Consider the following 24306-nt stretch of genomic DNA (forward strand, 5'->3'; position numbering starts at 1 on the left):
AAACATGAAATATTGCTAATGACACTATTTTAAATATATATCCTTTTTTTCCCTTCTTGCAATGATGTTCATAGTATATCTAATGTTTTCATTCTGAGTTTTATCTCCTTTGATTCTAAAAATTTTCAAGTCAGTTTGCCCATTAGGCTTCATTGAATATAGCAACTTATTTATTATTTATTTATTTATTTACGGCATTTATATGCTGCCCTTCTCACCCCAAAGGGGACTCAGAGCAGCTTACAATATATATTTTCATACAATATATTATATTATTAGCATAGTACAATATCAGTATATATTACTATATTGCACTATACCATTATATACCATTAAACAAATATTAGATAATGTTTTGAAAATAAAAGGGCACGGGAAGCAATGGAAGGCCTAGAATAGCCAGTCCAGCTTCCTGGCTGTGTTTCTGCCATGAAAAAATGTTAAAAACATACCCACTTGGCTGATACACAAATAGCTTCGCTTCAGTATATGAGGTAGGTGAATAAAGCAGACTGTATGTGCAAGGGGGTGTAAATGTGATGTTAATTATTAATTTTGACAAGTCTAAATTCCTGGAATATATAGCTTTTTTCGTTACCAAGTTTTCTTGAGGGAAGCTGGGAGGGAGAAGAAATCTTGGAGCTGAATGAATCAAACCTGTGGCTTGGACTCTCATTCCACAATATATAATAAAATGGGTTGTGATAGGTCATGATGAGTGTGGTCTAGCTTTGTGTATTTAATAAAATGGTTTTAAAATGTGGTATTCAAAAGGGGATGGGGTGATCTACAAGTGAAAACTAAGTTTGGGATATTATCTAAAGGTTTTCGTACGTTAACTAGCTTCCCAGGCACACAAGGCTCTTTCAGTGGATGCAGCATTTGCAGGAATAGGGCAATGGAAAGTTTGCAGGTCAGAATGAAGCCCAGGGTTCACTTTTGCCAACCACTGACCTTTCTGTCTGTCCCAAGAGGAAGTTTGGGGAAGAGCATTTAAGGATCAAACAGGATACTTGGCAAGAAAAAAAAAGAACCCAAACTGGAATCTCCCTTCTTTTAAATTTATTGGCAAACAAATGGGGTTGAGTGCTTATTTGGATCAGAAGTATAAGGCAATGGTCATTTTATCCTTTCTCCACCCACTATTTTCTGAGTGAAAACCATCCACGCAAAGCTAATACTTGCCCTAATCTTTATTCCTTGCCACATAATAAATTGTTGGCAGAAAGTACGTATAATAGTAGTCAGGCTCCACTGCAATTCAGCTGCATGCTTTATCTAACTATACCCAGACTGAGGGACAATTATATTTTTGTACTACATTTTCCAGATTCTCAGATTCATCATCTATGCTGGCTTGGCATTTTGTGAGCTGTAAACAAAAAGTAATAATAATAATAATAATAATAATAATAATAATAATAATAGCACTTTATTTATATTCTGCCCTTCTCACCCCGAAGGGGACTCAGGGCGGATCACAGCACACATACATGGTAAACATTCAATGCCGCTTTTGTATAGAGAATACCCAGACAGACAGAACAGAAAGGAGGTGTTGTTGACTCAATGTCTAGCTGGGTTTTTGTTTTGTTTTGTTTTTTTTTGTTTTTTTTGGTGCCAAGGAAATGAGTCCAGCCACAGGGAGTGCTGTTGCTCCATTCCCCATGACGAAGAGCCGGCAGGACTTCCTCCTTCCTTTTTTGTCGCCCAGCATTTCTGATCTTCTTTCTTTATGGCGTCATAAAATGCCTTCCCCCCCCCCCTTTTTTTTTTAGTGGTACCTAATTTCTCTAATTACAGCTAAAGCTGTTTTCAAACTACTTAGGTAAACAGTGAGCAGGGCTGACAATCAACCGCTCATGCCAACCCGGGGCTTTGAACTTGCAACCATTTGGTTGACAGATCTTCTAGTTGCTGGTGATTTATCAACAGTGTAAATCTCCATGCAACCCCTACAATCCATGGGATTGGTAAACACAGTTTCATTTTATCCATGTCTTATGAAATATGGCCTCGCTAGCTATTTTTTTGGTTCTCCATCAGAACTGAATGGTACTGTTGGGCCAGGTGGCCTTGATTTCAATAGAGCCCACTGTTATCTGTGGTTCCACATCTTCATGTGAAGCCCAGAAACACAAAGTATGAAGTCTGGGTCATACTGTATTCCTAAATTCTAGGAATTCCCCTTATGACTGTTAGTGGAACTAGCTCTGTACTGACTCTCCAGGGCCTCATACAGTGGTCTGTTTCATCCCCTGCTTCTTGCATCTTTTAACTAGAGATGGCTGTAATTGACCATGCGATAATCTGCATGATAAGCATGAGCTCTACCACTTAAAGATGGTTGACATAATCTGCATCACCTTGGCAATTTTTTTTGTCATGTCAGGAGTGACTTGAGAAACTGCAAGTTGCTTCTGGTGTGAGAGAATTGGCCGTCTGCAAGGACATTGCCCAGGGGATGCCCGGATGATTTTTGATGTTTTTATCATCCTTGTGGGAGGCTTCTCTCATGTCCCCGCATGAGGAGCTGGAGCTGATAGAGGGAGCTCATCCGCCTCTCCCCAGATTTGAACCTGCGACCTGTCGGTCTTCAGTCCTGCCGGCACAGGGGTTTAACCCACTGCGCCACTGGGAGCTCCTTACCTTAGCAATTCTCAAAGGTGATTAAGGAAGGGGGAAGCACTCCCAATTCCACAGAAAATCAATAGAATACTTTTGACAAAGGTTTTGCAAATGTTTGCAAGGAGTATTCCAACAGTATTCCAAGAAACCATTATGGATGACATTCTGTAAGTAAACAAAGAGTGAGGGGAATTCCATACTCAAAAAATATTATCGGGTGTTCCATTTTGTTGAGTGGTGGAAAATCTGGAGAGGTCCATATACAGGGTTTGTTTTCTTGTGACACGAGATCACTGAAACTCTGGTATCTTTGTAGATCCTGTTTATTCACATCATATATTTACAATTTACAAACAGGTTCCATTTGAGTCAATTCGCTTCCTACAGCAAACACAATAGTTGCTTATCCTGTAACATATTCTCCAGGAGCCGTAGCATGGCCCTTCCCTCCCCTTCATTCTCTTCCCAATGCAACTATTAGCTAACTATTTCTGACTAAACTTTATATTCTCCCTCTCTGCCCATATTCAAACTGTTTCAATCTGTTATTTTCTGTTCCAAGCACAGATGAATATGCCATACCGAAGGATAGAGAGAATTTTTGAACAATCAAGGACCATTACACTTCACCAACTATCAGTGCCAAGTTGTGCAGTGTCAAGCCTCCTAATAATAATCAAGGAAGACAACCAAATTCTCAGTACCATGTTACAAGCCAGTGGAAAACAAATCTTCTAGATAGAGATCATACAGAGTGAGGCAAGTTCCACATATGCAACAATATAAACATTGCCAGTACACAATTGCAGTAATAATAATAATAATAATAATAATAATAATACGCTTTATTTATATTCCGCTCTATCTCCCCAAGGGTTCTCAGAATGAATTACAGTATACACATATATAGGCAAGCATTGAATACCTTTTATGCAATGAATAATGGCATACAATACACAAACAAAAGCAAACGTTCCATTTCCATCTCCAGTGTCTGGAGGTGATGCTCAACTCTGGCCATGGGGAGATGCTCTTGTTCCATTTTCCATGCCAAGGAGCCTGTCGCTCATAGACTCTCCTGGTCATGTTTTGCCAGCGTGGCTGCATAGGCACATTTTGCCTTCCTACCAAAGCGGTACCTATTGATCTACTCACATTACATGTTTTTGAACCGCTAGGTTGGCAGGAGTTAGGGCTGACAGCTGGAAGCTCACCCCAACCTGCAGCTTCGAACTGCCAACCTTCTGGTCAGCAAGTTTTTTTCTGCAGCTAGTGGTTTAACCCACTGTGCTACCGCAGCACCTCAATTCCTGTCTCCGTCCTTCCAAATAAGAAACAGTCTACATCTGAGTTTCTAGACAGAGGCTGGAATCCAAGTAATGGCATAGGCAGGCATGATATCAGGTTGTGTGTATGTTACATATTGCGGAAGAAAATCTTTTGTACTTTCTTGAACAATGCCCTTTGCCCTGCATATATGACAGCAGGTGGAACATTTACAGATACAGTTCTGGCCTACTGATGAGCCCTAGAAACTTTAAACTTTATTGTGTGTCATCTTTATCTTGTGTGTGTCATGTTTGATGAGAACAGTGTATGTTTCCTCAGGAAACTTAGAACTGAAGTGTCCTGGCTTGTTAGATGCATTGAAAACTGCACCTAAGTCCTTTTGGGTTCTTAGTACATTGACATTCAATTTACAGCTATTACTACTTTTAAAAAGCTAGATATAATGAAGGATACTTGAGAAAATAATGAATTCAGATTTCATGTTTCCCATTTGCTTATAGCACTTATATAGTCCCAGACACATCTGTGAAAAATTCATTGTAAATGAACTAAATGCATGTTCATCTTTCCTGAACAATGCAACATTCTTCTGATGTTTTCAATCATTCTTCAAACATGGTGTGTGGGATTGGGGGTGCTAAAGAAGGGGGAGACTACTCACTCCATAGAATAGGAGCGCCTCTTCCCTTTTAAATATATTACATAAAGAAAGAAATGAAACGAAATTATAGGGTCCTGTGGTATACATTAAATGACTCATATTCGATTGAATTATATCCCACACATGAGGAAAACTAGTCTCTGCTTCTATATATGAGCCACAGTTCAGAAAATTGCATATACTGTCTCAGATGGTCAACAAATGTGCTGCTCATTATTGCAACATGTACTGCCACTGCCACAGTGTCATATGAACTATGACTGTCTTCCCATCTTATGGAATACAAAAAGCATTCCCTATGCTACCTTTCTGGCATCCTAGTTGTTTTTCATTACTATTGCTATTTTGACTTTTTCATAACTTCAATAAACACTAATTTCTCTGGGTCCTTTGTTTTGGTTCTACTGTCACTGGAAACTTCTTTAGAGTGGTTACAGAAGTTGGAGAATTTCCTTCAAAATAGTGGTAAGGAAGATCTCACGTTGTCTTAAGAGGTAGGTTCTAGGCCTCATTCCAAAATCCTCCTAAGTCAATAGAAGTAGCCATGAACAGGTGAGCTACAGATGGCTCATAAAATTTCCTGTATTGTTCATAGTGTGTTTGGGGAGAGGGTACACACACACATACCTATACTTTATATAGATATTTTATTTTGCTCTGCCTTTGACCATCAAGAAATTGAATTAATCCATTAGAAAGAGCCCCCCCTTTTATCTTTGAAAGGAAGGAAAAGATCTACTGATGTTCTTCCCTTTCCTCTCTTCTGTCCTTTACTTTACTTTTACTTTCTTCCTGCTCTGCAAGAAAAAAAATTGAATAATAATAATAATCATCATCATCTTTTATTTATATCCTGCCACCATCTCCCAGAGGGACTCGAGGTGGCTCACAAAACACTCAATCAACATCATAAATTCACAGCCCCCCCCCCCCCCGGTAAAAACAATAAAATACAGCAATTGCTATAGATAAAACAACAGTATTAAAATAGACAGAACAAGTAGTTTGATATAAAATAGAGAGTGGTGGTTGATTTGAGGGCCTGGACAAGATAGAGCAAGATATTTCACCTTCTCAGTCAGATAGGCAAATGTTGTTCACCTGCTACTATTGCCACTACTGTTCCTGGTGATGCCGATGTGACCACCACCATCACACCATCACACCACCTCCTCTCCTCTCCTGCCCAGCCACCCTGTATGGTGCAGGAGTGACTGGGATAACCAACTTTTCCTCCTATTCCAGCCTCAAATCAAAGTATTGGGGTGGGTAAAAAATGACCTCAAAAACACATTCATATAAAATTGTTACTTTGCTATAATGGAAAATATGGGTTAAACTGGGTTTTCTTATGTTGTACCTTAGGGGGAGGGTGTTTTTCTTTGTCGTGGCTGGGTGGCATCAGCACTGCCCAAGACCCCTTGTTTTGCAATACAGTATGACCCCAATAGCCACTGGGGAGAAGTTCCCAAACTTACAATGGAAACAGGAAGCTATGGATAATAATGAACCCTATTGCAATAAACAAATAACTTCCATTGGAAATTACCATAGAATTGACATGGAGGACCTTGAAAATTCCTAGAGAAGATATACTATTTTGTTGGGTTCAAGCAGATGAAACCATGAGTATGTATCATTCTGTAGGGAATTTTTCAGAGCAAGACATTGGGACAGAGTACTGCCAAACATGCACTGAGACAAGCACTCGTGCAGTCTCTCCACTCATACAGCCATACACGACTGATGCTTGTATTTCTCTATTGCAAAAACTCCTACTCTTTCTCTTGTTTTCTGCTGTTCACCTCATCTCATAGGGCACTTCTCTGCATGCTAAGACAGCATGTTATTCCAAGTCATTCATCCATGTCAGAACCAATCTTCTCGTGCCAAAAGGTGAGTTTTTCGGCTCAGGTGGCAGATCAGGAGAGTACAACACCATGCCCACTGGTCATCATCTGATAGTGGAGGTCTGCCTCTCCACTGCTTCTGCATATTGGCAGAGCCACAAACCCACAAGCATCCACCCAGTTCATTCCCTATCTACTGTCATTTCTTTGCAGAAGAACCAGAGTGTGTGTTTATGTGCACACACATGTACATATACACAATAGATGAGCAATACAACATAAAATGAACATATGTTGATCAGCCTCCTCTCCAGAAGAAGCATATGCTGATCTACATCATATGACAAAATGTCTTGAGCTGCATCTCCAAGTTCACTCACCTGCCCACCATTCACCCTTTTATACTATAGAATAAGCTGCCTTGAGTATGTCTTATATTCTGCTTCTGATCTACTCAGCTGGCCATAGCTTTGATCTAGTATGGTTGTATTGGGTTATCAACTGTAGCCATAGTGATGTGGCTTTCGCTCCAGTTCCACTGCTCCCCTAGGGAGAATCTATAAGTGTTTAGGGAGATTTGGGGGCCAAATGGAGCATTTAAGTTTGGACAAAGCTCTTCTCTTGTGCCTTTTTTTCCACCAACTAAGGAGAGCTGTATACAGTTTACCCCTACAGGCCAGATTGCTGGAATAAAGAATAAAGTCTGCTTTTGTGTGGAAGACCTGTGACTTTTCTTTAGTTCTGCTGCATAAGACAAATTTCTTCATTCAAGACATGTGAAGAGATGTCCTGAATTTTCATTCTAAGCACATGGCTTTTGCACTTCACTCTGGTTGGTTGGTCTCAGAGCTCTAGGAAAATAATGACGTGGTTACAATAAGTTTGAATACACAAGGTTCACCCTTAAATTCTACTTTAATATTGGACAAGATCATACTTCTGTGGTTCCTTGCACTCATGAATGTGCCCTCATGTGGTGAGTGGAAGACAGAAGACAGAAGAATTCACCAGGTTTTTTTCCAGAGTGGAGAGAGGTCTGCATTTCACGTGGTTAAATTTTACCACATGTGGGTGCATTTATAAGAATGACTCACCATGAAAATATTACAAGAGAGAATGGAATATGCTTGTGCTACCACAGCACATGGCATTCTTGTCCTATGGCCAAGAAGGCAACCCTTTTCTCCATGGAGGTCTTTGAATCCATCACCTTTTATAAGCAGCGAACACAATCTAAAAATAATGACGATGCAGCTAAGTTAATAACTGGCACTCATTTAAGGACTTTCCAGCTGTATCACAAGGCCTGCTTTTTTGCTGGCAGAATTTGCAAACAAGCTCAGAATATTTGCTTATTATAGTGGGAAGAAATCAGATTTTCCAAATGCTAATACGCTCCTTGATGCAAACCAGAATCCAGTTTCACAATGAATTAGCCAGCAGTCACTTAAACTTAAAGCTTGTTTCCACATTGCTTTGTTTATATTGACTGCATTTATGATGCTTCAGAAGTTTCCAGTAAAATATTTATTTAGCAGTTAAAGCATTCTGCAAATGATTTTGCTGTCTCAGAAGATAAATATTTCCAGCATGCCCAAATGGGACATTAGCGTGCTTGTTGAGCAAAGGGCATTCTGATAAAATCCTTTCGCATTGCAAATGGTTGATTCTTTTCATTTGAAGTGGCAACACTAATTTTAGGTAATATTTGTTATAATTAGATGTTGAGCTAAGATTAGAAACATTGAAGTAGTGTTGAATGTATGACCACCAAAATCAAACACAATAAAAGGTTTTGAAACTAGTCCATCAAAAGAAATATTTGGCCTTGAGGAAGACTTTGTAATAAATATACATAAAGATGGTTACAGTGAGTAATCACTCCACATAATGTTTTTTTAAAATAATGTTTATTTTCTAATGTACTGCTCTCTTCCCGGAATAATCAAAATGGGACCAAGGCAGGGAAGCAGAATGATATAACAAGAAAATGACGGAGAAGCATCACAACCAGTTTTTTTGTTTTGTTTTGTTTTGTTTTTCATGTCAGGAGCAACTTGAGAAACTGCATGTCACTTCTGGTGTGAGAGAATTGGCCGTCTGCAAGGACGTTGCCCAGGGGACACCTTGATGTTTAATTTTTTACCATCCTTGTGGGAGGCTTCTCTCATGTCCCTCTATGAGGAGCTGGAGCTGACAGAGGGAGCTCAACCCACTCTCCTCAGATTTGAACTGCTAACCTGTCGGTCAGCAGTCCTGCTGGCACAAGGGTTTAACCCATTGCACCACCGGGGGTTCCATCACAACCAGTGCCAAAGATGGAGATGTGAGAAGACAGCTAATCAAGGCACAGGAAATTGGCAATTAGAAGCTACCTGCTTTTTAAAAGAGCACAGTTAGCTCTCCATATTTGCTGAAGTTATGGCCCTTGTGAAAGGAAGGAAAAAGGAATTTTAAAATTGTGTTTATTGGGATTATATAAATCTCAATGAGTATAATTTTTTAAAAATTACTTATTTAACATGAAAGAACACTTCTCTAGGAGCATCTAGGTCCTCCAGCATGACTGTATGGGAAACATCAGAAGGAAGCTGAACATAGAATCCCACTGGAAAACCTAGAGATTCCTAAAGAGAACATTTTTATCAAATCCATGAATAATCAAACTTTCAAAAGTCAAAACCACAAATGTAGAGAGCTGGTGAATCAGATCAGGGCTAAGGTATTAAGAAATGAAATTAATACTATTTCCACATCTTTTTCCTAATGATATTCTGCCCCTCCTCCCTCCCCCTCCTCCACACACCCATGTTCAAACCGACATTCAGCTGGCCTCCACATTTGCTGGTTTCATATTTGTGGACTTGCTCAATATGCTCTCTCTGGCAAAAATTGACCATAGTGTTGCCCAAAGGACCTAGAGATTCCTAGAGATGTTTTTGCTCAGGTAAATATAGTATGCTTTTAAATGTGTGATTTCCCCACTTCTTAAAGGGCCCTGCACCCCTAACATCTTGTGAAAGTGGAGGGTCCATTGTATACCCTATTAAGAAAAAAAAACAATTTTAAAATAGTGACACTAATGCCATATTAAATTTTAAAACAATAATAAATGTGGGTGAATAATTATTCCTGATTTACATAATGTATTAGTCGTCTCTCTAGTTTGAACCCGTACAATTGTTCAAGGTGATCATTATGAACGTGTGTCCAGCAGATTCCAATTTATTGGCATAATTCCCAGTATATTAAATGGATGTCATAGATCTGGTGCCTCTATTTCCCTCAACAACTTTGATCGGGCAAGTGAAATCCCTCATTACAGCAGGATCTACAATATAAGGAAATATGTCTTTTCCCAACTTTAAATCCTCTCGGATAGTTGAAGTTGTCTGGGCCTTTAATGGGCTCGTCTTCAATCAATTTTAAGCGATTATAATTATTATTGATTACTAAACCATTTTTCTCAAATGGGTACAAAAGCTCCCTTTATTCAAACTCAGAGTCTGTCCAAGCCACCAACTACCATGGTTGTGATTCAGTTAGGACAATGGTTCCTAACCTTTTTTTGACCAGGATCCACTTTGATAAGGGACAACTTTGGCCAGGGATTACTTTACCAGGGACCATTCATACCAAAAGGGATGAGGCTGGTTACCTCTGTGGAAAGGAGCAAACATAAAATAACTAAAATAAAATAAACAAATAAGGAGGAAGGAGGTTTGCGGACCGAATTTTCATTCTTGCGGCCCACTGCCGGGCCACGGCCACAGGCTGGGAACCACTGAGTTAGGAGAATTCTGGAGCCTGGAAACAAACAACACAACACAAAATGTAAAAGTATGTAGGAATGACAACTGGAAAAGAAGAACATGGTTCAGCAAAGCTTACTGCAAGGTAAATCTGCATAGGACTGGAGTTCCTCCTTCTCAACCGAACCGACCAGTAAGGAATGGGAAGTCCTTCTTCTGTTCCTGCTGTACTCTCACTGGAGCATCAAACCCACAGAGGGAAGATTGAATAAATATAAAAACAAGTAAAGTTTTGCTTTTTCTCAATTTAAAACATATTCCCTTTCAACTGCAAGGGCGAAAACAACTTTTGGATAGCTTTTACCACATCATTTATAGCAGGGATCTCAGAACATTTTGCTGTATGCATCTCCATTGGTTAGTCAGGCACAAATGACTTTAGCAACAGGGACTTTTTTGTTTCACGAATAAGGATTTCATAATCTGATCCCACAATTTTTCCTCTCACCCCACCCCAAAATATGAGGTCCTATTTCTAGGTTACATCTGAAATGTGTTCTTTTGTATAACAGACCAGATTTTTCCACATGTTCTTTACCGTGTGGTCTTCACACTGCAACTCTCTCTTAAGCTAAATATGATCTGATTCAATGTATAGTGAAGAAACTCTGCAGGACAGTCGAGGTCATGTTTACCAAAGGTACACTAATAAAAAGTATCATTGGGAAAGTGAGATATGTAAACAAAAGGTCAGAGAAGGGAATCCTTGTGGATAATATGTGCCTGAGCCCAGGAAAAACAGTGTTGTACATTTTAAGGGAAGGAAATAGAGCAATATGCCAATGTCTTTGGTGCAAAACTGGTTGCCCCCAATTTCAGGCTCTCCAGTCTAACAGGAATTTGTATTTTAAACCAACTCACAAGAACTCAAGAAAACTCACTTTCTGAAAGCTATCTCTTTTCTACCAAATACATGACAGTGCAGGGAAGGGTGAAAGAGTTGGAAGTTTGATTTATAGAAAATACCTAATTTCATGTTTATTTTTTTAAATGGTGGTGGGGGAGGGAGGGATTCTGTAGCTTTCCACTAATTAAATGTATTAAATTGTACCACAAATTAGAAGGGGTGAGCTCCCTCTGTCAGCTCTAGCTCCTCATACCACAAAAATGATAAAACATAAAAAAAATATCCAGGCATCCCCTGGGCAACGCCCTTGCAAACAGCCAATTCTCACACACCAGAAGTGTCTTGGAGTTTCACAAATCGCTCCTGACATGAAAAAAAAGTCAAGAGGAATGTATGGATAGCTAAGATCAATCATTTGCAAAACTGCAGATACTGGATCTCTACTCCTGATGGAACACATGGCTCCATAAACCTATGAGAGATTCTAAGCTTGGAAGGGCAGAACTTTGGGGGGCAAGTGGGGGAAAATCATAGATTAAAATCAAATACCAGAATTTATCAGAAGTCACCATTATATTCTGGGCTATGCATCCTCCCAGCCATGATCATAAGCTGCTCTCCAGGCAAATTGGGGAGCAGCTTTGATTTCTCTTCTATTAACTCTAATTCTATCATCCTGTGCCTTAAGAAAGAGGTGTATTAGGCTGTGTCAATATAAAGGAAGGGAAGGAGGAGAACAATCAAATCTTGTAGAACCTTGAAGCAACTAGACAAGGTCTTCAAATATAAAGATTAAATATCAAACTCACAATCTCTGGAATTCCCCATTTCTGTGTACGATTGTGAAAACTGGAAAATTAAGAAGGATGTTAAGTGTATGGACCACCAAAAAAGACATAGAAGTGGATCAAGAGCACATCAAGCCCAAATTCTCACTAGAAGCCAACCTTATTAATCTGAGGTGATTGTAATTTGGGTGCATTATGAGACCAATATGTCATTACAAAATATAGTAATTGGTAAAGGGGAAGGGAGTAGGAAAAGAGAAAGGAAGCTACATACAGCCCCGAGTTTGCATGACCTGAGCTGAGCTGTTGATGAGAGATCTCTCAGACATGTTGTTGTTATGTGCCTTCAAGTTGTTTCTAATCTATGGTGACTCTAAGATGAACATATCACAGAGTTTTCTTGGTAAAGTTTCTTCAGAGGGGGGTTGCCATTGCCTTCCTTTGAGGCTGAGACAAGAGTGATTTGCCAAGATTTGCCAGTGGTTTCCATGGTCTAGTGAGGATTTGAACTCTGGTCTCCAGAGTTATAGTCTGATGCTCAAAACACTACACTACAGTTGCATAAACCGATGCTCTTTTAATGGTGGAGAACAACAATAAACATAATAATTCACTGCTCTGGCAGATAACTAGTCAATCTGTTAACACACACACACACACATACCATTAAACTACTTTCCACAATTTCAAATAAATCTTTTCTAAATGGTTTGCTGGGAGAAATACAGAATTGGAAAAGAATTTCTTCCAACAATAATGAAACAGCACAGATGCAATAGATTCATGCTGTAGATTTTGGGAAGGGACAGCTAACAGAAAATGTGAACCAGGTGCCTCACCCTCCCAGCCATAAAAGAACAGAGGAGTGTGCAGAATGAATTGCGGGGTAAATTATCAGCTCAGTTTCCTTTTACCTGATCTACAGTCAGAAGGCAGGGTGAGGTGTGCAACTCATTTTTAAATTCCTGCTTGAGACAGTTCTTAGACATTGAAAGGTAAGAAGAGAGGCATTAGGATGCCTATGGAAATATGGAAATTGTTTCAAACCATCTGTCATTTCAATAACTCATTTAACTGCAGTTTGAAGACCTATAATTCTTGAAATGTTTGGCAGAGCTGAATTACTAGAACCTATATGTGGGGCTAGAAGAAAAAAGGGAAGACGGAAATTGGAGCCAAAAAGTCAGAATATCACTTCAAAAGGAACAGGCAACTTTTAACTTTACCAACATTTCCAAATGAATTAGAAGTTTTGAGACTGGAGAAGACAAGCAGTTTCTTTACTCTTCCAGTCAACCTCCCCTTCTTTTTCATCAAAACCTAATCCTGTCCAAATAGGTGGCCTTACATTACATATCAGCATCTAGTGATGTATCTGACCATGGAGACTGAAGACTCCAAGAGACAGAGCATATTGAAATAAAAAAACTGTGTGTCCAAATGGACACCAGTCCTGGCTTTTGGACTCCCACTGGAGACAAATGGAGTCATACCATTTAATCAGTGAACTACACAATACTGACCTTTGTTTTGAGGCCTTTTTTTGGGTTCTTGCAAAAAAAATCCATAATATTTATCTTTTGCAATCCCCAATCTGTTGTGATTTTAACTCATTTTGCTTTGATAAGAGTTGAGTAGATTTTTAATTCTTATGTTTTGCAGTGATGGGCAGAATAATATTTTTAATTACTAAGATACTGGTGTGTTTAAATGTACAGTTTGATATGGACTACCTCCTGTAAAAATAATCACGGAACAATCTGTCAGGATTGTATGTAGTAGAGATGCTTCAGCTCATGAAACTTTTGAATGGGAGAAGGTGTCTTTTGAATGGGAGAAGGTGTCTATGTCTTTAAAAAAATGCCCTACTTTTAAAAAAACTTGGTAAATAAGTATTAGTCATTATGAATTTTCTCCATTAACTTTGTTTACTTTTGCTCTTTTTTATCTTCAAGGGTTTTGTGTGAGTTTTCAGATACTGCGCTGAGCATATTGGGTAGCTGGGATGGAAACAATTTCTGCTTAAATTATTTTCAGACAATGAATTCATAACTCCTCACATAAGTGGTGTGTATCCCTTGGGGATGGAAGACGATAAAATTATCTTGAGTATCTCTTAGTATTGTTAGTTTTGACTTCTCTACAGCATTCTTAAATGTATCCTCTGCAGACATTTTTACTCAATGAAAATTAGAGTTTCCCAGGTAGCAACATAATGGAACACAGATCATTATTTAAGCAAACGATCTCCTTCCCATCTTCTTCTTTGTTTGGTTTGGTTTTATTTTTTAATCATTCAACAATGGTAGTAAAATTGTTTCTGCAATTGGTGACTGTATAAAAAAAATCTTGCACCCTTCATCAAAGGAGTATGCGCTTACCCCAGTGGTTCTCAACCTGTGGGTCCCCAGATGTTTTGGCCTTCAACTCCCATAAATCCTAACAGCTAGTAAACTGGCTGGGATTTCTGGGAGTTGGAGGCTAAAACACCAGGGGACCCATAGGTTGAGAACCACTGTCTAACCCTCATAACAATCCTATAATTAAATAAGAAGGGGGCAAATGTGGATGGAAAAATAGAAGTGAAACCCCACCACCCTTAATCAGAGGTACTATAGTCACATTTCCCATCTACAAGTTTTAACACCCTTCTATTAGCATCTGAAATAGCCTAAATGCCCCAAAGGCACCAGATCCCATCTGATCTTGAAAACTAAGCAGGGGTTGCCTTAATTAGTACTTAGATGGGAGACTGCCAACCAGCACCAGGTACTATAGTTTATATTTCAGGAGAGGAACTGGCCAAATTCCCTGTGAGTACTCCTCGCTTAAGAAAACCTTAAGAAATGCATGGTGTTGCCATACATGAGTCTACAGCTGGACTTGATGCATACACATACATTCAAGGCTGACTGCTATAGTTAGGCAGATCCTGACACAAAAGAAGTTTTCCATAGGAGACTGGTGACAATAGAAGATCCATGGAGCTGAGGTGGCACAATGGGTTAAACCTAGCAGTTTGAAAACATGCAAATGTGAGTCGATAAATAGGTACTTCTTAGGTGGGAAAAGGCAAAGAGCAGTCTTGCTGGTCACACAACCAGAAGGTGACAACATAGGTTTCTTGGTTTGAAAATGGAAAAAGCACCTCTCCAGAGCCGGAGATGAGCACCACCTCCAAAAGCTGGAAATGAAAGAAGCCTCTGCCTTTGTTTGTGCCTATGTATCGCATTGTATATGATTGTACAGGCTTTGAATGTTTGTCTGCATTTGTAACTGCTGTAATCAGCTCTGAGTCCCCTGGGGGAGAAGGGCGGAATATAAATAAAGGGTATTACTATTGTTGTTGTTGTTGTTATAATTATTATTATTATATCTGATTTTAATTGGTTTCAAGGATGCAGATTGGAGGAGACATGCCACCATGCACTGTTTTTATATGACTTCTTGGTAGAAAGTAAGCAAACAAGTCAAATGGATGTGATGATGGTGTTGGCATTGAATCCAACCCTAGCAATTGCACTCTGACAACATCCGGGGATCTGTCTAATTCCCAGTCAGGAATAAGGGAGGAAAGTTCCATAAATGTCAAAGAGTTCTCAAAAGTTTTAGGGCATATTTAGCCTCATTTAAGAACTGTGGGATTGGACCTGAGCAAGAGGTTATGAAGGGTGGGAGCTGCTCAACTTTGGGCTTAACTGCCATGGAAACTTGTGGAAATCCCCCTTGACATCCTGTGTCTGCCTCCTGCAGAATTCGGGGGTTTGTAGTTTAGTGAGGCCTGGAACCTCTCTGGCTGAGCAGGTGAAAGGCCCCTCCCTAGACTACAAACCTCAGTATTCTGCAGGAAGCAGCCACGGGATTTCAAATGCAATGCACACTCTTTACCCACACTTTCAACTCTGGTGTGGCTATTAAATACGGGTTGGAAGCCCACTTTGTGGAGAAGCTGCATTGCTGGTTGGACTGGATGACTCTTTCCAACCTTGGGGTACTCTTCCAAAGGGGGGTTGCTGCCATGGCCTTCTTTTGAGGCTGAGAGAATGTGACTTGCCTGAGAGCCTTCAGTAGGATGTCCATGACCGAGTGGGTAATCCAGGTTTGAGGATAGCACAGGCATGGACTAACATGGGCCTTCCAGGTGTTTTGGACTTCAACTCTGACAATTCCTAACAGCCTCAGACCCTTTCCTTTTTCCCCTCAGTCACTTAAGCAGAAAGGAAGAAAAAGAAAGGGGCCTGAGACTGTGCTGGGTTTCATCCCTAACTGCACAAGTCTCCAGCTCTCAATGAGCAGTTACTAGCCTAGATAGACTGAGGGATTCCTCTCCAATTTCCTCTAGCTAGTTAATTAAGGGGTTAAGAAGGGGGTTGTCTTGCTCATCTTTGCATGCCACTGTCTCCTCCCCTTGAATACCTAGGAATGTGATCTCTCCAGGGAGGCATAACTTCCTCTTTTAAAGGTATTTTTATTGCCCTGGGCTGGTCATGTGGCCTGTCTCCATTTTCTGGCCTCTTCTCCTTTGCCTTCTCTAAAGTGAGGAAGCATCTTGCTATTGTCTAAGGCAGTGGTTCTCAACCTTCCTAATGCCGACTAGCCCTTAATACATTTTCTCATGTTGTGGTGACTCCCAACCATAACATTATTTTTGTTGCTACTTCATAAGTGGAATTTGCTACTGTTATGAATCGTAATGTAAGTATCTGATATGCAGGATGTATTTTCATTCACTGGTCCAAATTGGGCACAAACACCCAATATACCAAAATTTGAATACTGGTGGGGGTGGGGAAATTGATTTTGTCATTGGGGAGTTGCAGTTGCTGGGATTTATAGCTAACCTACATTCAAATAGCATTTTGAACTCCACCAACGATGGTATTGAACCAAACTTGACACATAGAACTCCCATGACCAATAGAAAATACTGGAAGGATTTGGTGGGCATTGACCATGAGTTTTGAAGTTGTAGTTCACCTACGTCCAGAGAGCACTGTGGACTGAAACAATGATGGATCTGGACCAAACTGGGCAGAAATACACAATATGCCCAAATGTGAACACTGGTGGAATTTGGGGAAAATAGTCCTTGGCATTTGGGAGTTGTAGTTGCTGGGATTTACCAGTCGGTCCTACAAAGTCATGATGCCGCCTTTCAGGACTTTCAGGGTGCCTGTCCAAACTGACAAAAGGCTGGCTCTCCTTTACTATGGCTGGTTCTCCCTTCCTTTCCACTGCGTGGGCTCCTGCTCTATTTTGGTTGGGAGTTTTCCTTGGAAGAGTCCGACAATTGCTTGCTTCCTCAGCCACGCTGTCATTTGATATCGAAATAGGAAACACGGAAAGGAAAAGCGGGGAGGGAGGGGTGGAAATGTGGGGGGAACCTCCTCTAGGCGAATCCTTCCGCAGAGACAGGCATCTCCTTTCCCGAAAATAGTGGAATCTGGATTATTATTTTCATTGGAAACTAGAGAACAATTACGGTTCTAAATCCAGTTGCTGGTGCCAGATAGACTAGACCAGGCCTAAGAGAGGAGACCCACTGAAGACATGTTCAGTGTTGAATCGCTTTTTGTGTTATAAGGTGGACCAAGGGTGTTTCTACCCCAGGCCTGGGCCAACTTGGGCCCTCCGGGCATTTTGGACTTCAATTCCCACCATTCCTAATAGCCGCAGGCCTTTTCCTTTCCCCCCTCAGTCGCTTAAGCGAGTTCCACTGCTGAACAGGCAGAGAGTTCCACTGCTGAACATATCTTACTAAGTTCTTCCTAATGTTCAGGTAGAATCTCTTGCAAGTTGAACCCATTGCTCCCAGTCCCAGGGCAGAAGGACAAAAGCCTTCCTTACGACATCCTTTCAGATGTATACTTTTGTGAATAATGCATAAATAGGAGCATAGTGTCTAAATCCAGGGAAGTCATGCTACCCCTCTATTCTGCCTTTTTCAGACCACATCTGGAATATTGTGTCCAATTCTGGGCACCACAATTGAAGGGAGATGTTGACAAGCTGGAGAACAAGCACTATGAGGAGCGGCTTAAAGAGCTGGGCATGTTTAGCCTGAAGAAGAGAAGGCTGAGAGGAGACATGATGAGGGCCATGTATAAATATGTGAGCCGAAGACATAGGGAGGAGGGAGCAAGGTTGTTTTCTGCTGCCCTTGATACTAGAATGGGGAGCAATGGCTTCGAACTACAGGAAAGGAGACTCCACCTGAACACGAGGAAGAACTTCCTAACTGGTGAGAGCTGTTCAACGGGGAACTCTCTGCCCCAGACTGTGGTGGAGGCTCCTTCTTTGGAGGCTTTAAACAGAGGCTGGATGGCCATCTGTCGGGGATGCTTTGAATTCGATTTTCCTTCTTCTTGGCAGGGGTTTGGACTGGATGGCCCACGAGGTCTCTTCCAACTGATTCTATGGTTCTATGATTCTATGTAAACATGGCTCTCCTGCCTCCTCTTAAGCCAGCTAGGACTTCCAGGCCTCCAGGCCTTTGACCCTTTTGCTGCCCCTTCTCTGGACACCTTCCACCTTGTCACGGTTCCCCTCGGCATAAACTTGCCCACAGACACGAACAGCAGGACCCTACGGTTTGCAAAGCGGAGACAAGGAAGACTTTTGCAACAGAGAAAGAATTAGCTCCTTCCTGGGAAGTCAGTCCGGTTTCCAGTAAATGGGGTTTCGCCCAGCGTGCCAAAACCATGTCAAAAGTGAAGCCTTACGACCGTGTCTGTCAACACCTGGGGAGAATATTCCGCTGAGTTCCTGGAAGAGTTCGTGGAAGTCGCTTTGCACTGCGTTGCTCAACTGCCCCTCTTGCCCCCTTACCTCCCCGTTCCCTGTTTGCTCTGCCCTTGAAGTCCTTCTCCGCCCTGGAAGACCAGAGGGGCATCGACACTGCAGAACTTTCACTGCGATGGGGTCATGGGAGTTGTAGTTCCAAAAGGTCAGCCATGGCAGCACCAAAAGGGCCGGTGTTGAAGACTCCGAGAGAGCAAACAAGTCTGGCCTTTCAGAAAATTCATCCTGAGGACGGATGGACGCCCCACTTTCTGTAGTGACAGCACTGTGAGTTTGGGCAGGTCGTAGGTAAAGGTAAAGGTTTTCCCCTGACATTAAGTCCAATCGTGTCCAGCTCTGGGAGTTAGTGCTCATCTCCATTTCTAAGCCAGCGTTGTCAGTAGACACCTCCAAGGTCATGTGGCCAGCATGACTTCGTAGAGATCTGTTACCTTCCAGGAGCGGTATTGATCTACTCACATTTGCATGTTTCCGAACTGGTAGGTTGGCAGAAGTTGGGACTAACACCGGGAGCTCACACTGCTTCCCGAATTCGAAACTGCAGCTCACTTTCTCAGCAGCTCAGCTCTTTACTTACTTACTTACTTACTTACTTAGGTGATCCCTCCTTGTCCGAGTAGGAGTCTTCCAAGATCAGTGTACTGGTGGGTCCATAGGTGACTGTGGAGCCCTATTCTTAATCTGCATTTTCTCCTGCAGTGAGGGCATTGGTTTCCAGGTGGAAGGTGGTCTCCCTTGTGTTTGGCTTGACACATCTTCCTCTTGGCACGGTTCTCTCTTTCATCCTCAATTAGTGCCTCTTCAAATTCTACAGCACTGCTGGTCACAGCTGACCTCCAGCTGGAGCGCTCAAGGGTCAGGGTTTTAACCCACTGCGCCGTGGGGGCTCCTGGGCAGGTCTTAGGAGATATCTTTGCAACTATGCTTTCGATCTTCCTTCCTCTCCCTCCCTCCTCCCTCCCCCCCCCCCCCAGGTTCATCTTTAAGGAGGAGTTATGTGAAACCTGAAAACTCACTACTTCAGTTATTTTTTGGCATATTATATTACTGTGGCTGTTCGGGATTTATTTGTATAAATCCCGAACTTTGGCACGGGCAAATTTCGGCCCTCCAGGTGTTTTGGACTTCAACTCCCACAATACTTAACAGTCTCTGGCCCCTTCCTTTCCTTTTCCGCTTAAGCGGCTGAGAGGGGGAAGGAAAAGGTCCGAGGCTGTTAGGAATGGTGGGAGTTGAAGTCCAAAACACCTGGAGGGCCCAAGTTGGCCCGTGCCTGGCTTAGCATGCAGGACCTCAAGACACTGGTTGGCTCACTCTAGTCTAGATCCATTAAATCCATTGGATCTACATAAGGATAGACTCTTGACATGGACATCAATAGATGGTATCACTGGCCAACACACATTTTGATGCCTCGAATATTAGCCCTGTTTCTGAGTCTATTTGACTTGTTGATCCCAAAAAAATGGGACCAGTTTTTTCTCTTATCAGCTCTAGTTTTAGAGATATAGTCTTCATATATATGGTCTTCGCCCATAAGAAACCATTATAATTATATTCAAGAAACTAGATCTGATGCGGTCTACCCAATGCAATGTTCTGATTCAGCTCCCAAATAACCCCGGGAACAGACCTAAAAAGCAAGATACCAATATTTTTTTGTTGGGAGGTGTAATGCTTGGCTAACTTTGGGGAAGCCCCCGTGGCGCAATGGGTTAAACCCTTGTGCCGGCAGAACTGCTCATCAAAAGATAGGCAGAACGAATGCAGAGCGGGGTGAGCTCCCGTCTGTCAGCTCCAGCTTCTCATGAGGTGACATGAGAGAAGCCTCTGACAGGATGGTAAAACATCTGGGAAACATCCTTGCAGACAGCCGATTCTTTCACACCAGAAGCACTTGTCTCTCCTGACACGAAAAAAATGCTTAGTAAAGTGGAAATGGATAGACTCCGTCAAGGAAACAGGGGCCCTGAGTCTGGGGATTCCAGACTCATCTACAATCTGAAATGCTGTTAAACCGCATTATATGAGTCTCCACTGACTATTGGGGACAGTTTGAAACTGCGTTATTATATGGCCATGTAGATGGGGCCTAGCAGACCTGTGCAGCGTTCGTGATAGTGTGATTGGGAGGAATCTCATTCCTTGGGGAGTCATAAATGGAAGTCCATTAATTGTTTGCAAAGCAGGTTTAAACTCGTAGAAGGGGAAAATCTGAGGAAAGACCGTCAACTATTGAAAAGATGGAGATGACACCATTATTCTACTGCTACTACTTGGAACAAAGAAGAAAGGGCAAGGTCAGGTTTGTGTGTGTGTGTGTGTGTGTGAGGAGCAACTTTATAAACTGCAAGTCGCTTCTGGTGTGAGAGAATTGGCCGTCCAGATATTGCCCCGGGAACACCCGGATGTTTTGATGTTTTACCATCCTTGTGGGAGGCTTCTCTCATGTCCCCGCTCGGAGAGCTGGAGCTGACAGATGGAAGTTCACCTCGTTCCCCTGATTCCAACCTGCGACCTGTCGGCCTTGAGTCCTGCCGGAACAAGGGATTAATTTTAACTATGAGACGCTAATGAGATGTTTTGTTGATTTATATTGACTGTTTATTATACTACTGTTTTAATTGTTTTTAACTGTTTTATTATGTTTTTGAGCATTGAATTTTGCTATTATTAACCACTCTGAGTCACCAGAGGGCTGAGAAGAGCAGTATACAAATATAGTAAGTAAGTAAGTAAGTAAGTGGAGTGGGATTAATTAATGAAGTAAGTCCGGCACTTTTCACTCCCATAGATTTCAAGGAAACCCCTAACCCTAACTTTGTCCCCATCGCGGACTAAGATGTTGTTTTTATTCTCGTCAACAACAGAAATAGGCGACTTCGGCCAGATCCTCCAGGCAGTCCTACTGATTCATTTTTTTAAAAAAAAAATCCCAGAACTCGCTTCTCCAAACAGGCCTGAATCGAATCAGATCTCAAAAAAGGAAACACCAGGAAAAGTGGGGCGGGGAAGAGGGCCGTCGTTGAGACCTCCCTCAGCAATAACGGTAAGGGATGATGGGAAGTACAATCCAAATAAAAAAAAAACATCTGGCTTAACCCTGGACGAAAGGGCGCCTCTTTTACAAAAGGCCTGTCTCAGTGAGGCCAAGAAATCCTCACCAGATAAAGCCATGCGTGCTTCATCTGGTGCCTTCTAACTCAGTTTGATTGGCTGTATAAGGCTTCTGTTTTTTGGGGGTTTTTTGTCGTTTCAGGAGAGACTTAAGAAACTGCAAGTCGCTTCTGGTGTGAGAGAATTGGCCGTCTGCAAGGACGTTGCCCAGGGGACGACCGGATGTTTTGATGTGTTACCATCCTCGTGGGAGGCTTCTCTCATGTCCCCGCATGGGGAGCTTGAGCTGACAGAGGGAGCTCATCCGCATGGGGAGCTGCAGCTGACAGAGGGAGCTCAACCGCGCTCTCCCGCTCTCCCCGGATTCGAACCTCGAACTTGTCAGTGTTCAGTCAGTGTTCAGTCCTGCCCGCACAAGGGTTTAACCCACTGCGCCACAGGGGGCTCCTAAGGCTTCTGTTAAGGAGAAGGAAAGGCGAGGAAAACCTCGCTTGGGAAGCCCTGTCCTTCTCTATATTTAGTCAAGTTCGGACTGTGAACACGAAGAAGGGTTTTTTTTGTTGTTGTTGTTGTTGTTTTTGGTCGTGTCAGGAACGACTTTGAGAAACTGCAAGTCGCTTCTGGTGTGAGAGAATTGGCCGTCTGCAAGAACGTTGCAAGGACGGAGGAGGTCGGAAAACACGCAAGACGGCTTCCGAGGAGCTGGAAAACCGAGGAGAGCAACTTTCCCGCTCTCCAGGCCAGGCCCAAAGGAAAAGAGGCCTCGGAGGGAGGATCTTCACTCGAGAATGAAGGTAGTTTGACACCGCTAACTGGCATTCCCCCCCTCCCCCCACTTAACTGTGAGAGAAATAAGATTGAACACTGTGAAAGCCACCCACTGCATAGCTCTCAGCCTCCTCCCAGTAGACTTAAATCAAGGAAAAGCTTCCTGAGAAAGACAACTCCTCTTAACGTTCCCTCAGCAACAGCAAGAATATCCCTACGGGCAGCAAAATAAGACTATTCTGACTGAATGGCCGCTCAGGAGGGTCTTCCTCCAGGGGCAAACCAATGGGCAACTTGGAAGTCCCTGAACAGACTCAGAAGTGGAGTGGGCAGATCAAAAGACAACCTGGCAAAATGGCACTAGCTAAAAGAATCCCCCACCTTGTGCGACTGTAGAGCAGAACAAACAACTCCGCATCTGTATGCTTGTCCTCAGTGTCCTGCCTCATGTACAGAGGAAGAACTGTTTGAGGCTACAGGCAATGTGGTAGCTGTAAAAAAATAGTTTTATACTAATTTAAGTATAATTATTAAGCATAATTTAATTTAAGGAGCCCTCGGTGACGCAGTGAGCTTCTGAACTTGTTGACGGAAAAGTCGCAAGTTAGAATTCGGGGAGTAGCATGGCCTCCCGCAGTCAGCCCCAGCTCCTGCCAACCTAGCAGTTTGAAAACATGCAAATGTGAATAGATCAATAGGTAGAGCTCTGGCAGAAAGGTAAGGGTGCTCCATGGACTTAATGTCAGGGGAAATTCTTTACCTTTACTTATACTAATTTATGCAATGCTTCTAATACGAAATAAATAAACTGCGAATGCAATCATGGGTATTGTCGTTTTTCAAGGACTTCTCTGCTTGTGCCTCACCAAACTGCAACTCCCAAGATTCTATAGCAGTGGTTCTCAACCTGTGAGTCCCCAGATGTTTTGGCTTTCAACTCCCAGAAATTCTAACAGCTGGTAAACTGGCTGGGATTTCTGGGAGTTGTAGGCTAAAACACCTGGGGACCCACAAGTTGAGAACCACTGGTTTATAGCATTGAGCCGTTGCAGTGAAGGTGGTGTCAAGCTGCCTTCATTCCACACTGCAGAGGCTCCCTTCCTCCCAGGTCAACGTGCCCTGTTGAGTTTCCTCTATTCCTCTCCAAATGGTTCGTTCATATGCTCACACATACTATTTGCATGATTGGGGTCAAATGCTGGTGCCTATCACAGGGTGTGAAAACGAATCTCCTGTTTTATGAAATCTCTAGAAATCCCTCTTCACCAATAGGCAGGGAGGACTTTTTTAGACCTCCAACTGAAAGACTTCTTTGACCGCGACAGGGAATTTTGCATTTCAAGACCTAGAGTCGCTCCTCCAGAAGCGCATTCGCACAGGACGGTCCCTCTCCACGGTCTCCTGCCGGAAGTGGCCCAAGCGGGTTTCCGGCAGGACTGACCTGACCCACATCCCTTTCCACGTCCGTCACGAAGATGACTGACAGCTTGAATGGCATCCGCTTCCGCCCCACCGCCGACAAACGACAGTCAACGGAAACCCACCACCGCCTCATGCCAGAGATTCCCACTTACTGGCAGGACTGAAGACCGACAGGTCTGAAGTTCGGATCTGGGGGAAAGCGCGGGTGAGCTCCCTCTGTCAGCTCCAGCTCCCTATGCGAGGACATGGGAGAAGCTTCCCACAAGGATGGTAAAATATCAAAACATCCGGGCAACGTCCCCTGGGCAACGTCCTTGCAGAC

The sequence above is a fragment of the Anolis sagrei genome, chromosome 2, assembly GCF_037176765.1.
Source record: "Anolis sagrei isolate rAnoSag1 chromosome 2, rAnoSag1.mat, whole genome shotgun sequence".
Classification (NCBI taxonomy): Eukaryota; Metazoa; Chordata; class Lepidosauria; order Squamata; family Dactyloidae; genus Anolis; species Anolis sagrei.